General features: G+C 41.7%; 1 protein-coding gene across 2 annotated transcripts in view; it reads right to left on the reverse strand.

The window, feature by feature from the left end:
* Window positions 1–13549, reverse strand: part of chchd3a (coiled-coil-helix-coiled-coil-helix domain containing 3a) — a 181792-nt gene that overhangs the window by 13350 nt on the left and 154893 nt on the right. The gene's annotated exons all lie outside the window — the stretch shown is intronic.

Consider the following 13549-nt stretch of genomic DNA (forward strand, 5'->3'; position numbering starts at 1 on the left):
ACACAATTTCACGATTTTTCAAAAAAATAGCAGATCTACAAGCTCATAGCGCGGCACTCGGTGCCGCGCTATGAGCTTGTATATCTGCTATTTTTGAATAGCCAAAAGTGTAAAATAATGCTTTTTAGCTCACATCTAAAAATGACACAGTTCCAGGTCTTAATGGGTTAATCTAGAGTCCGTATTTTGAACACGTCATAGGTGAAAATGTTCAAAAGTGTTCCAACATTAGGAAAAAAAAGGCACACCTACAGGCTTACAAACAAGGTTGTGAGCTTGTATGTGGATCGGCTGCTTTAGCTCATTTAGTATTTGCAAGAGTATGATATGGTTCCTTGCAGTGGCAGACAGGCAGACACCGCTGAAGACAGTTTAATCACGTGTGCAGAGACACGGCGTCTGTTCTTCAGAATAGGATGATAAGTTTACTCCCTAAACAGACATGAATCATCCAGCTCCCATGTGAGCGGTGAGGCATTCCCTCCGTCTCACTCCCACACCGACGTCGAAATGTGTCAAACCGCAGATTTGTCTTTAAAAAAAAACACAAAAACGAATTAACTTATTTTTGGTATTAGTGCTTCATTAACCCAAGCAGAAAAGGATCTGTGTAATTTTTTTATTTCTTTGGGCTATTTTTTTGAAAAATCGTGAACATTTGTGCAAATCTTTGAATACATTTTTTAAAGCAAACATTTGTAACTCAAATCTTTGCTTCTGGGGGGTCACTGCAAGGAAGCATTTTGAGATGGGGGTCCGTGGCCAAATATATATCTAAAAATGTTTTCTAAATCCTAACAGTATGTTACTATATCAGCGGTGCGCCAACTTTTCCATGTCAAGGACCCCCCAAAATGATAGGTATTTGGCCGTGGTCCCCCATCTCAAAATATGTTGTTTCAGGAACCCCCAGAAGCACAGATCGGGGTATTTATTTTTTCGCTTTAAAATTGCACAAATGTTTCACGATTAAAAAAATAGCAGATCTACAAGCTCATAGCACGGCACTCGGTGCCGTGCTATGAGCTTATATATCTGCTATTTTTGAATAGCCAAAAGAAATCTTAAAATGACAGAGATGCGTTCCCGGTCTTGATGGACTAAGGCCTGATTATTACTTGCCGTGTCGGCGTAGGAAGTGAGGGTTTGCGGACGGCGAAGCCAACGTGGAGGTTGTGTTTACACTTGCCGTGTTAGGGTTGGGTTACTGAAACTCTGTGCCAGTATGGCACAAAAAACGTAACTGTCTAGCCGCCGGAAATAAACATACAAAACAGCATAATATCTTTGCCGTCGGGCAGAAACCTCTTACAGTATGTCTATATTTTAACCTTTTGTGTTTTTTTTTATCACAATGTTCCTTTTTTTTTTATTATCTGTCTAATATGATCTAAGATGGATGAATTGGGAGGAAAGGAAGTAACGTGTTTTAATCCATTAAAGGAGCATCATCGTTAGGCATGATTTTTTTTTCCAACAAGATTTCACATTTTTTATTTAGATTTTTATTAACACAAGAACAATGGCTTCTTTTATTGCATTGCAACTTTCCAGGAATAAAAAGCCTGCAGTTTCTATTAGCTTGGATTCCCCATTGATGATGTCACTGGTAGACGGGACTCTGAACTGTCCACAGCCCTCCTCTGAGACACAGACAGAGTAAAAGAAAATGGTACCATTTTATCATGAGTATTAGTGAGGACCAATTATATGAAGATAGGTTGAAAATCGGTGAAGTCGTCATTTAAGACCGGGAAAGCACCCGTGTCATTTTAGGTGTCTTTGGCTATTAAAAAATAGCAGATCTACAAGCTCTGAGCTGTAGATCTGCTATTTTTTTTTATAGCCAAAGAATCCCCAGCTTGTATATCTGCTATGGTATATAATGGTAAAAATGCTAAACTACATACTGTAATAACCTTGACAGGAACCAGACAATTTGGTTCTAATGGGAAAACCTGTTCTTGATTCCGTGGACTAGATATGAGCCAGAGTGACCCGGATTCAAACACCAGGTGGGAACGATTGCAAAAGATTTGTCTCAAAAAAAGCTTTACACCCTGTATATAATATAACATGTATATAACATGGTGTTAAGACCTGAGGCCGCTTCTAGAAAATTCTAAATCCTAACAGTTTTTCGGAAAAAAAATATTTAAAAATTATTTTCACGATTTTTCAAAAATAGCAGATCTACAAGCTCGTAGCGCGGCACTCGGTGCCGCGCTATGAGCTTGTATATCTGCTATTTTTGAATAGCCAAAGTGACACAGATGCGTTCCAGGTATCAATGGGTTAACACAATGCTGCCCCCCCCTCTCCAACTGTAGGCTACATACTTTCCCCATTTTAGTATCTATGTATGTTTTGACACTTGCTTTGGCAACGCAAACGTATGTTTCCTCGTGCCAGTATGAAGCTCCTTTAAATTGAAATTGGACGAGGTCCGTGTGGTCATGATGCTAAAGCTACTAAACGGAGCCACCAGCACCATCATCATACCTCTGTCATTAAATGACCTGTGTGACACCAAGAGAACCAGGCAGAGGAGAGAGCCATGTTAGCATGCTTAACACACACATGCACACGTGCACGCACACACACACGTGCACGCACGCACGCACGCACGCACACACACACACACACACACACACACACACACACACACACACACACACACACACACACACACACACACACACACACACACACACACACACACACACACACACACACACACACACACACACACACACACACACACACACACACACACTCTCTCTCTACCTTCACCTCGCCATTGCCATGATCCACAGATAGGGGCAGGGCAGTCAGAGGAGAGGATTCTCGCTCTCTATATGCGTATGTTTTTTCTATACCGTGTGTGTGTGTGTGTGTGTGTGTGTGTATAATATATACACACACACACACACACACACACACACACACACACACACACACACACACACACACACACACACACACACACACACACACGGGACAGGAGAGGGGACCGATATGGCAGAAAAAGGCTCTGCATTGAGATGAGATGCTTTATCAGGACGATGGAGAGAGACACTGTGTGTGTGTGTGTGTGTGTGTGTGTGTGTGTGTGTGTGTGTGTGTGTGTGAGCATGTTAAGATAACAGCGTATAACACACATAACACATGCGTCCCAGACACAGAGGGCACGGGAGGGAGGGAGAAAAATGGGTGGATGAGAGGAGAAGGAGCTGTAGGACACTGTGATGAAACGAGAGAACAGCAGAGGAGAGGGAGAGGAGAGGAGAGGAGAATAGAGGGGAGGAAAATAGAAAAGAATAGAGGAGAGGAGAGGGTGAACGTGTCCCATTTAACATGTAATAAAGCAGAACAGATTACCCTCCCTCTCTCTCTCTCTCTCTCTCTCTCCCCCTCCCCTCTCTCTCCTCAAGGTGTCCCTATATCAGCACATACAATCCCCTTCTTTCTATAAAGTCAGCACATTAACCCTATAAGACCGGGAACGCGTCTGTGCCATTTTTAGATTTCTTTGGGCTATTCAAAAATAGCAGATCTACAAGCTCATAGCGCGGCACCGAGTGCCGCGCTACGAGCTTGTAGATCTGCTATTTTTGAAAAAAATTGTGAATATTTGTGCAAATCTTTCAATATATATTTTTCTAAGCGAACATTTTTAACTTGTGTTACAACTCCTGCGGGGGTCCCTAGAAAAAGATCTTTTGAGATGGGGGTCCACGGCCAAATACATATCATTTTGGGGGTCCATGACATGAAAACGTTACAGAGAACCACTTACAGCAACATACGTTTTTTTCAAAAAACTATTAGGATTTAGAAGACATTTTTTGTAGAATCACCCAGAAGCAAAGATTTGAGTTACAAATGTTCACTTAATATAGATATTCAAAGATTTGCACAGAATGTCCAAGATTTTTCCCAAAAAAATAGCAGAGTGCCGCGCTACGAGCTTGTAGATTTGCTGTTTTTTGAATAGCCCAAAGAAAATCATAAAATGACACAGACGCGTCCCCGGTCTTAATGGGTTAAAATGGAAGTGAATCCCGGCCCCAGTGGGTTTATGGCTCCACACACACACACACACACACACACACACACACACACACACACACACACACACACACACACACACACACACACACACACACACACACACACACACACACACACACACACACACACACACACACACACACACACACACACACACATTTTGTTCAAAGACCATATATTGACTGTAAAGCATGCATGGTAAAAGGCATTGAGATCGATGGCTCTTCATACAATATACATGTTGTTCTATATGTGGGACGACACACAGCTCTCATACAAACAGAATATTGACCATATGTGATTTAAACCACTAAAACCGGGAAAGAAGTTTGACTATCTATAAATACATATAGCAACATAAGTTCTTCAGAAAAGTCTTAGGATCTAGAACAGTGGTTCTCAAAAAATAGCAGATCTACAAGCTTGCCGTGCGTCACTTTGTGCCGCACAGCGAGCTTGTACATCTGCTATTTTTGAACATTTTAGAAAACTATTGAAAGTGTTTTAATTTTTTTTTAACACAAATCTTTGTTTCTGGGGGTCCCTGGGGGGCACAGAACATTTTCAGATGGGGGTTAGCGGCCATATATATATATATATATATATATATATATATATATATATATATATATATATATATATATATATATATATATGTATATATACATTTGGGGGTCTTTGGTAGGAAAACGTTTGAGAACTAACTGATTTAAAGGGCATTTGTAGAATCGGCCTCAGGTCTTAATGGGTTAACACCGAGAGACATAGGGCAGTCAAATAGTAAAAAGTGATGGCCATAGATCTCTGTTAAGGACACACACACACACACACACACGCACACACACGCACGCACGTACACGCAGCTTCAGTCGGACAAATGGTTCCAACACATTTGTCAAAAAGCCAGATGTTCATCCGTCATGATTTTTGCTTTAAATATTACTTTGAGAAGAGAATTAGTGTAACCTAACACGACCACCCACCCACACACAACACACACACACACACACACACACACACGCACACGCACACGCACACGCACACGCACACGCACACGCACACGCACACGCACACGCACACACGCACACGCACACGCACACACACACACACACACGCACACACACACACACACACACGGTATGGATTCACTCTGGGCCCGCCTCCAGATTGAGTTCTCGCCAGGCCCACATTGTCTATTTATCATCATTTGGGTCCACTTAGGGGTTAATAGGGTTAAGAGGTGACGCGGGGCTGCACTCTTAAAAAGCCCTCATGTTCGCTCTGCTTAAGACACACGTCAGGGCAAATAAATACAAATGATCCAGTTACGGAGAAAAATGACACTCGCTTGGCTCAACGATACTCCTCAAGAGAAGACCTGTGACCCGCCCTCCCCCCCCCCCCCCCACACCCGCGCCGCCGGACCCGCCGAGGCATCCATCAGCATGAATAGATGAGAAAAGAGAGGAGGGGGTCGCCATGAACGGACAGAAGGAGATAAAGAAACAACAAGAAAGAGATGGCATGTGAAAGGTGAAGACGAGAGAGAGAGAGAGAGAAATGAAATTAAGACAAAGTACATTAGTTCTACGAAGCAGTGGTTCTCAACCAGTGGTCCGGGGACCACCGGTGGTCCTCGAGGGCGGGGTTCCAGGTGGTCCCCAGCTAAATGGAGAGTTGGTAACCAAATGGACCCTTATATAGATCTTTAACTCTTGAGAGCGTAAAATGAGACCAATGCTCTCAAGGGTTACATTATTGTTAAACATCTGCATTACTTAATTTACAAGAAGTCTACACAATTGGAGAATGTAGAAGGATTGTTATTACCTCTCCAATGGCAGTGGTTCTCAACATGTGGGTCGGCACCCCCAGGGGGGTCCCCACATGATAGTGAAGTGACAATGGAAGGACTTTTAAGACCTTTTAAATAGAAAAGAAAAAGACCAAATACTGCATCAAAAGTAATCAATAAACTATACTATAAATAAATAATATCTATATATTATAAGAAAGAGGCCAAAATTGTGAAAATAGCAGATCTACAAGCTCACAACGCCTCGCGTTGCGAGGCGTTGTGAGCTTGTAGATCAGCTATTTTCACAATATTTACCTGTGGAACAAAGTCAAACAAAATGGGGGTCCTCAGTTCAAATATGATTATTTTGGGGGGTCACCGCCTGAAAAGGTTGAGAACCACTGTCCTATGGTACCAACATCAATACAGCATGGAATTGTGGACAAAATCTTATCAAACGACAATGAAATATTCAATATACGTTTTGGGTCTGAGGGTCTAAATGCCATCAAATGGTGGTCCGTGGCTCAAATGCCAAATAAATAATAGCCCTTGACATGAAAAATATTGATAACCACTGCTATAAAGATTACATTTATAGTATATGGGGTGTGTTCGCTCTGAGAGAGCACCGGGGCTGCGCTCCAGCCATCTCAGAGTGAAATCCCAAAACGCACTCGATCGCACGCCGGCGTCGTTGGTGAGGGGGGGGTCGCGATGAAAGCACGGCGAAACCCTCACGTGTTTTCCAACGGTTCGGGGGGGCTCCATCAGACTGAAGCTAAATATTCTGTGTCTGGTTGAAAGGTTAGGGAAAAAACCCTTATGGCACGCTCTTACTCTGGCAGTGAATGAGTTAAGGATTCCTCTTCACCGTGACTCTCACAGGGCCAAGGGTCCAAGCCCTCCACCATGCCCTCACGACACGGATCAATATGGCCGACACTTGGCGCTGGTTTACAAGCGTGTGTGAGCCTCATAACTACTACAAAACAGAGGTCACCCGCGCCTCTGGTTGAAGGCTTATATAGCAGGTATGCACTCTGTCAACGCCAACGCCAAGTGTCAGGTGCGGCGCACGATCAATGTCGATCGCACAAAACAACAACAACAAAAGCACCAAAACCCCTGGCTGTTCCGTCACTACCACTGTATGCTAGCAGACATAAACAACATACGATAAACCAAACGATTAAGAGATGTAAACGATCCTGCCAAACATTTACAACAATGTGAAATCGGTAATACGGCCCCTAAAAGGCTGTGAGAGTGCATGTGTGTGTGTGTGTGTGTGTGTGTGTGTGTGTGTGTGTGTGTGTGTGTGTGCGTGTGCGTGCACGCACCTCCTGTTTTACAGACTGCTTGCAGAAGCTCTTACTGCTAAGAGGGAGAGCTTTTAAAGCAGTTATTGACTTGTGTCTGCTAAAGTGGCCCAGCATCTTGTCTCTGGGTTCAAGTTGCCATGGCTACAGGAGCCTGTGATGGCCAGTGACTAACCCTGACCGCGCATTAAGGAACTGATTTTAAAAGTTTTGTTCTTAAATCCCGGAACGGCCTTGTTGCACCTGCCTATATTTCTGACCTTCGTCACTCACGGTCACTCAAGTGAAGGCTGGTAAACAGAAGGAGATAGAGCATTTGCTGTAAAGGGCTCCACATTTTGTGGAATAAACTTCCTCTGGAAGTTAGACAATACTATCAGTTAAACAGAAATTATTTTGCGTTTGTTCCTTGGGGAAGGTAGTTTCCACCCCTAACATGTCTGACATTTTAGATTTCTTTGGCTAATCAAAAATAGCAGATATACAAGCTCATAGCACGGCACGCTATGAGCTTGTATATCTGCCAAAAAAATAATAAAATATATATATTATATTATATTAGTGAAAATTCCTGCAAATCTTATGAATATATATATATTTTAAAGCGAACATTTGAACTCCGATCTGTGCTTGTGGGGGACCCTGGAACAACATATTTTGAGATGGCGGTCCGTGGCCAAATATATATCTAAAAATGTTTTGTGGTGCTCCAAATTTTCCATGTCAAGGACCCCCAAAATGATATGCATTTGGCCACGGACCAACATCTCAAAATGTGTTGTTCCAGGGACCCCCAGCCCAGATCAGAGTTAAAAATGTTCACTTTAAAACATGAATATATATATTCAAAGATTTGCACAATATTTTTTAAAATCAATAGCAGATCTACAAGCTCATAGTACTCGGTGCCGCGCTATGAGCTTGTATATCTGCTATTTTAGAAATCTTAAAATGACACAGACGCGTTCCCGGTCTTAATGGATTCAATAAGGTGTTCTATAACGAAGCGAGTATGTGATTGGTTGAGGATAGAAGCGTGGAGCTGAGACCGACCAATGGTTCGGCCAGCAGCAACTGCATTGAGTTCCCTGACAGAACTCACTCTGCGTCCCTACTTCACTCTCACTCTCTCAGCTAAGGGGGTCCTTGGCCTGGAACACGTTGTTGAAGAAGACCCCCTGGCATAAATGATCAGGTGTTTTTGATGACTCACTGTTGCTGTGGTGGCAGGGTAATGTTAGTGCAGTAATTAATTCCACTGGCCAGCTCAGCTCAGCTCCCCTAGAACACAGAAACACTTAACGGCCGTAGAGGGAGTTTGTTTTGTTGTGTTTCTTGTAAAAAAAACAACAAGGTAAACTTTTTTTTTTTTCATTCTCCACACACCGATGCAATCAGACCTTTAAGCCATTTAAACCGGGAAAGAATCGGTGTCATTTTTAGATTTCTTTTGGCTATTCAAAAAATAGCAGATCTACAAGCTCATAGCGCGGCACAGAGTGCCGCGCTATGAGCTTGTAGATCTGCTATTTATTTCAAAAATCTTGAAAATGTGTGCAAATCTTTGAATATATATATATTTTTTTAAAGCAAACATTTTTAACTCTGTTACAACTTCTGGGGGGTCCCTGGAACAAAACATTTTGAGATGGGGGGTCCACGGCCAAATACATATTATTTTTGAGACCCACTGATATTATAGCAACATACGTTTTTTTTTTTACTGTTAGGATTTAGAAGACATTTGCAGAATCCCCCAGAAGCAAAGATTTGCGTTAAAAATGTTCACTTTAAAAATATATATATTCAAAGATTTGCACACATTTTCATGATTTTTTCTAAAATAGCAGATCTACAAGCTCATAGCGCGGCACCATGAGCTTGTAGATCTGCTTTTTTTGAATAGCCAAAGACATCTCAAAATGACACAGATGCGTTCCCGGTCCTAGTGGGTTATGTACAGAGTGGCCACGTTGGCAAAGCTATTTGTATTCCACGGAGGCCGTGTTCAACAGAATGGGGTTGCTGAGTTACTTTGTTCTTATTTCGTGGGGCTTTTAATGACTCTCGGGGATGCAGAGCCGTTGTTGAGCTTCAATCACGCACAGACTCCAGATCAGCCCTTAGAGCCTTTTTACTGCCGCATATCGTTTGCTGTTGTCGGGCAGAAACCTCTTATCTCCATGTTTTTTCGTAAATTAACACCCTTGATCGTACTTGATCATAACTACGGCGTCAAACAGAAGCACACAAAGAATTTGACTCCTGGAAAGTAATAGTTTTGGACATATAAGGTTTACACCAGACGGAGACGATATTAGGGACTCGATTTATTCTCTCTTTCCGTCTGGGGCAGATTGCATTAGATATGACTTTATTTTACAGACACGGTGGGATGTTTTCTTTGCCTCAAATGGCACCACAACGATATACAGAAGTATGAAAATAATTTTCACTTCTTTTTTTTTCACTGACGTAAAAAACGTATTTTTTTCCAATTACCAAACCTGCCTCTGACGTAAAAAACATATTTTTTTCCCGCCTCTAAAACGGTCTTTTCTCGGCTTTGCATTTCTCCGCCGTGGAATGCTGTTTAGCGACGCTGTTTAGAAACTGCTACTACTGCAAAATGGAATGTCGCCGATTGAAAATTTCTTCTCTTGGCCACTCACACAACTACCCTGTGTGTCTACAAACAGTTGAACACGCGATCATAAGGGATTTAGCGAGGTCTGTGGCGAGGTGAAAAAAGTAAGTGAGTTTTCCGCTCACATGGCGAAACATGGTGTTTTTACGCTGGGCTGGAGGAGAGAGACTCCGCCCCGATCGGAATGTTTGTTGTTTGAGCGGCGTGCACGACTCGCCTGTGTGTTTAGAAACGATTGCACTTGCGATCATAATGAAAAAAAAAGAAATGTGTGATTTTTTTTAAGTTATAAAAAACACTAAATCGCTGGCAGTGGGCAAACACAGCCAGAAATAAGTCTGGCAGGGAATGAGTTAAACAATGAAAAGACAAAAGAACAATCTCTTGGCTCTCGGCAATCAAGCGATGGATTTGAAAGAACGCATATATGCGATCTTGGCAATCAATGCGTTAAAAAGTATTCTTTTTCACAATCTATTACATTGATCGGTTCAATTAACTGTTGCACCCACAGGTTAATTTTAGCTTTCAATGTCTTTCCCCCTTAATTCTCTCCTTTTGTCACGAACCGGCTCAATGTCTCCACAGCAGAAAGCCGTTTTCCTTTCATTAACCCATTAAGACCTGGAGTCATTTTTAGATTTGAGCTAAAAAAGCATTATTTTACACTTAAGGCTATTCAAAAATAGCAGATATACAAGCTCATAGCGCGGCACCGAGTGCCGCACTACGAGCTTGTAGATCTGCTATTTTTGAAAAATCGTGAAAATGTGTGCAAATCTTTGAATATATATATATCTAAAGCGAACATTTTTAACTCAAATCTTTGCTTCTGGGGGTCCCTGGAACAAAATATTTTGATGGGGGTCTGCGGCCAAATACATATAATTTTGGGGGTCCTTGACATGAAAAAGATTGAGCACCACTGATATAGAAACATAAGTTTTTCAGAAAACTGTTGAGATTTAGGAGACATGTAGAATCGGCTTCAGGTCTCAATGGGTTAAGTCATCCCTTCAGTTCCATTATAGATGCCCTTTTGTCTTATTGTTTCGGGGGGTGGGAAACCCTGATAGTTTTGGTCTCGGCATAACATTGTTTTCGCCCGCGGAACTTGATATATTATGAAGCGACAGCGTCTGTGTGAGTTCATGACCGTCAGAACAGCTCTGAAAGGCGAGTGTCTCCCCTCCTGTGTCCTCCAGACACAGTCCTCTGAGGTCCCCCCGGGTACTCCTTGGGGACCAGACTTTGAATCACGACGGTTGCAGGTTTCAACCGAGCTCCACAATAGCGCCGTACTTATGGGTGGAAAAAGATGAACAACACCGTGGTCTGCAGAGCTGCCCCTGGGGACCAGTCTGCACACACAGCCCTTATAAGCGTCTGGGAGGGTATTCCCTAAAGCGAGGAGAGTCCACATACTGTACTGCTGAAGGCTGGGCAGGGGTCCAGATACAGTGGGTTGCACGCGTTAACCCGTTAAGACCGGGAACGCATCCGTGTGTCATTTGAACCCATTAAGACCTGAGGCGATTCTTAAAAAAAATCTAAATCCTAACAGTTTTTTGAAAAAAATCCCCCCCAAAAAAAATCAAGATTTTTGAAAAATAGCAGATCTACAAGCTCATAGCGCGGCACTCGGTGCCGCACTATGAGCTTGTATATCTGCTATTTTTGAATAGCCAAAGAAATCTAAAGTGACACAGATGCGTTCCAGGTCTTAATGGCTTAAGGTATCTTTGGGCTATTCAAAAATAGCAGATCTACAAGCTCATAGCGCGGCACAGACACATGTTCACGATGTTTCAAAAATAGCAGATCTACAAGCCAATCCAAAGGGAATATGAAAAATCTGACTGATACAACTTGATCACATGACCAAAAGACAGAGTGTGTGCCGATTTGTGAGAGTTTTGGACAACATTTGTAGGAGTAGTAGCAAAATATGTGTTTTGAAGATAACAGCAAAATGGATGAAAATATTGAAATTGTTAAAGGGGCGGGACCTATATGGGAAGTTATAGGCCAGAATTGGCTTGTTTTTTCCATGGATATTGGTATTACTAATTTTATGGAAAATATTCAAAATAAAGTTGGAATCCCAAGGCTAGAATCCATCAGTAGGTCCTAAAGAAGCCTCATGTAAAATGTGGCGCTTTTATCCGCTTCGTATCGATAATTTTGCTAAGGTACCCCACTGTATTACTCTTGGCAGTCAAAGAGTTAAGATCCGGAAAGCCTATACGTTGTTATAGCTTTAAAACCGAGAAAGCATCTGTGTCATTTTAGATGTTGCTATGTATACAGCAACATTAATATTTTTTACATTTTTGAATACAGAATAGACGTTTTTCAGACAATTTAGGATAACATTAATTTAGAAACAAACTTAAAGGGTAAGACCACTTTGGTAGAGGTTTGGGTTGTGTAGTTACCTTGCCATGATGTAACTCCAAAGGTGGACAAGAAATAAAAAATAAATGCTCCATTGATTAGAAATTGATAATTCAAAATATGCTCCTCATTGACTTACATTGTACGGTAAAACAGCTCTCAAAGTCACTCTTTTAGCACATACATGAACCCAAACATAGCTGATTCAGACAATATAGAGCATCACCAAACCCAGTACTGTTTGTTTTTTTAATAAAAATGTCAACGTCCTGTTGATTTTACTATTTGAAGATCCGGATCCGGATCCGCTGATCCAGTCCGGGTTTTCTACTTATTAAAAATGGCAAAATCAACAGGAAGTTGACATTTTTATTTAAAAAAAAAAACAGTACTGGGTTTGGTGATGCTCTATATTGTCTGAATCAACTTTGTTTGCGTTTGTTTTTGTGCTAAAAGAGAGCCTTTGAGAGCAGTTTTACCGTACAATGTAAGTCAATGAGGAGCATATTTTGAATTATCAATTTCTAATCAATGGAGCAATTATTTTTTATTTCTTGCCCACCTTTGGAGTTACATCATGGCAAGGTAACTACACAACCCAAACCTCTAACAAAGTGGTCTTGCCCTTTAACTAAAAACACACTTCTCAATAACTAAGATTAATCGGAAAAAGCAATCAATAAGATAATCACTGAGAAGATAATCGATGGTTACAGATCTAAAATGGAAATGTTAATGTTTCAAAGTCTGGAGGTTTACGTAAAGCTCTCGTAAGAAGCATTGTTTTGCCCTGTTTGTCATCAGCCAACACGCCCAGCTCTCCTCCTATTGATTTGTGGGGAGCTATGTTTGTCTCTGTCTGCTCTGATTGTTTGGTTCAGTCTGTGACGTTAGGAGTTTGCCTTTCTCCTCCTGCATGCAGACAAGTCTCAGTAAAACACATGAGATTTACTTTAAATCTGGAATTCACAACCGTACGTGTTCTACTTTGGTTTGTCCAGTTTGATGCTTGCAGAGCATATGTACTGTACGTTAGACTGAGGGACAGATTCTCAAACGTTTTCATGTCAAGGACCCCCAAAATGATATGGATTTGGCCCGGACCCCCATCTTAAAATATTTTGTTCCAGGGACCCTCAGAAGCAAAAGATTTGAGTTACAAATGTTCGCTTTAAAAAAATGCATATAAAAAAAATTGCACACAATTTCACGATTTTTCAAAGAATAGCAGATCTACAAGCTCATAGCGCGGCACTCGGTGCCGCGCTATGAGCTTTTATGTCTGCTATTCTTTGAATAGCCAAAGTATAA

The sequence above is a fragment of the Gymnoscopelus microlampas genome (assembly GCF_963454915.1).
Source record: "Gymnoscopelus microlampas genome assembly, chromosome: 23".
In the NCBI taxonomy this organism is placed as follows: domain Eukaryota; kingdom Metazoa; phylum Chordata; class Actinopteri; order Myctophiformes; family Myctophidae; genus Gymnoscopelus; species Gymnoscopelus microlampas.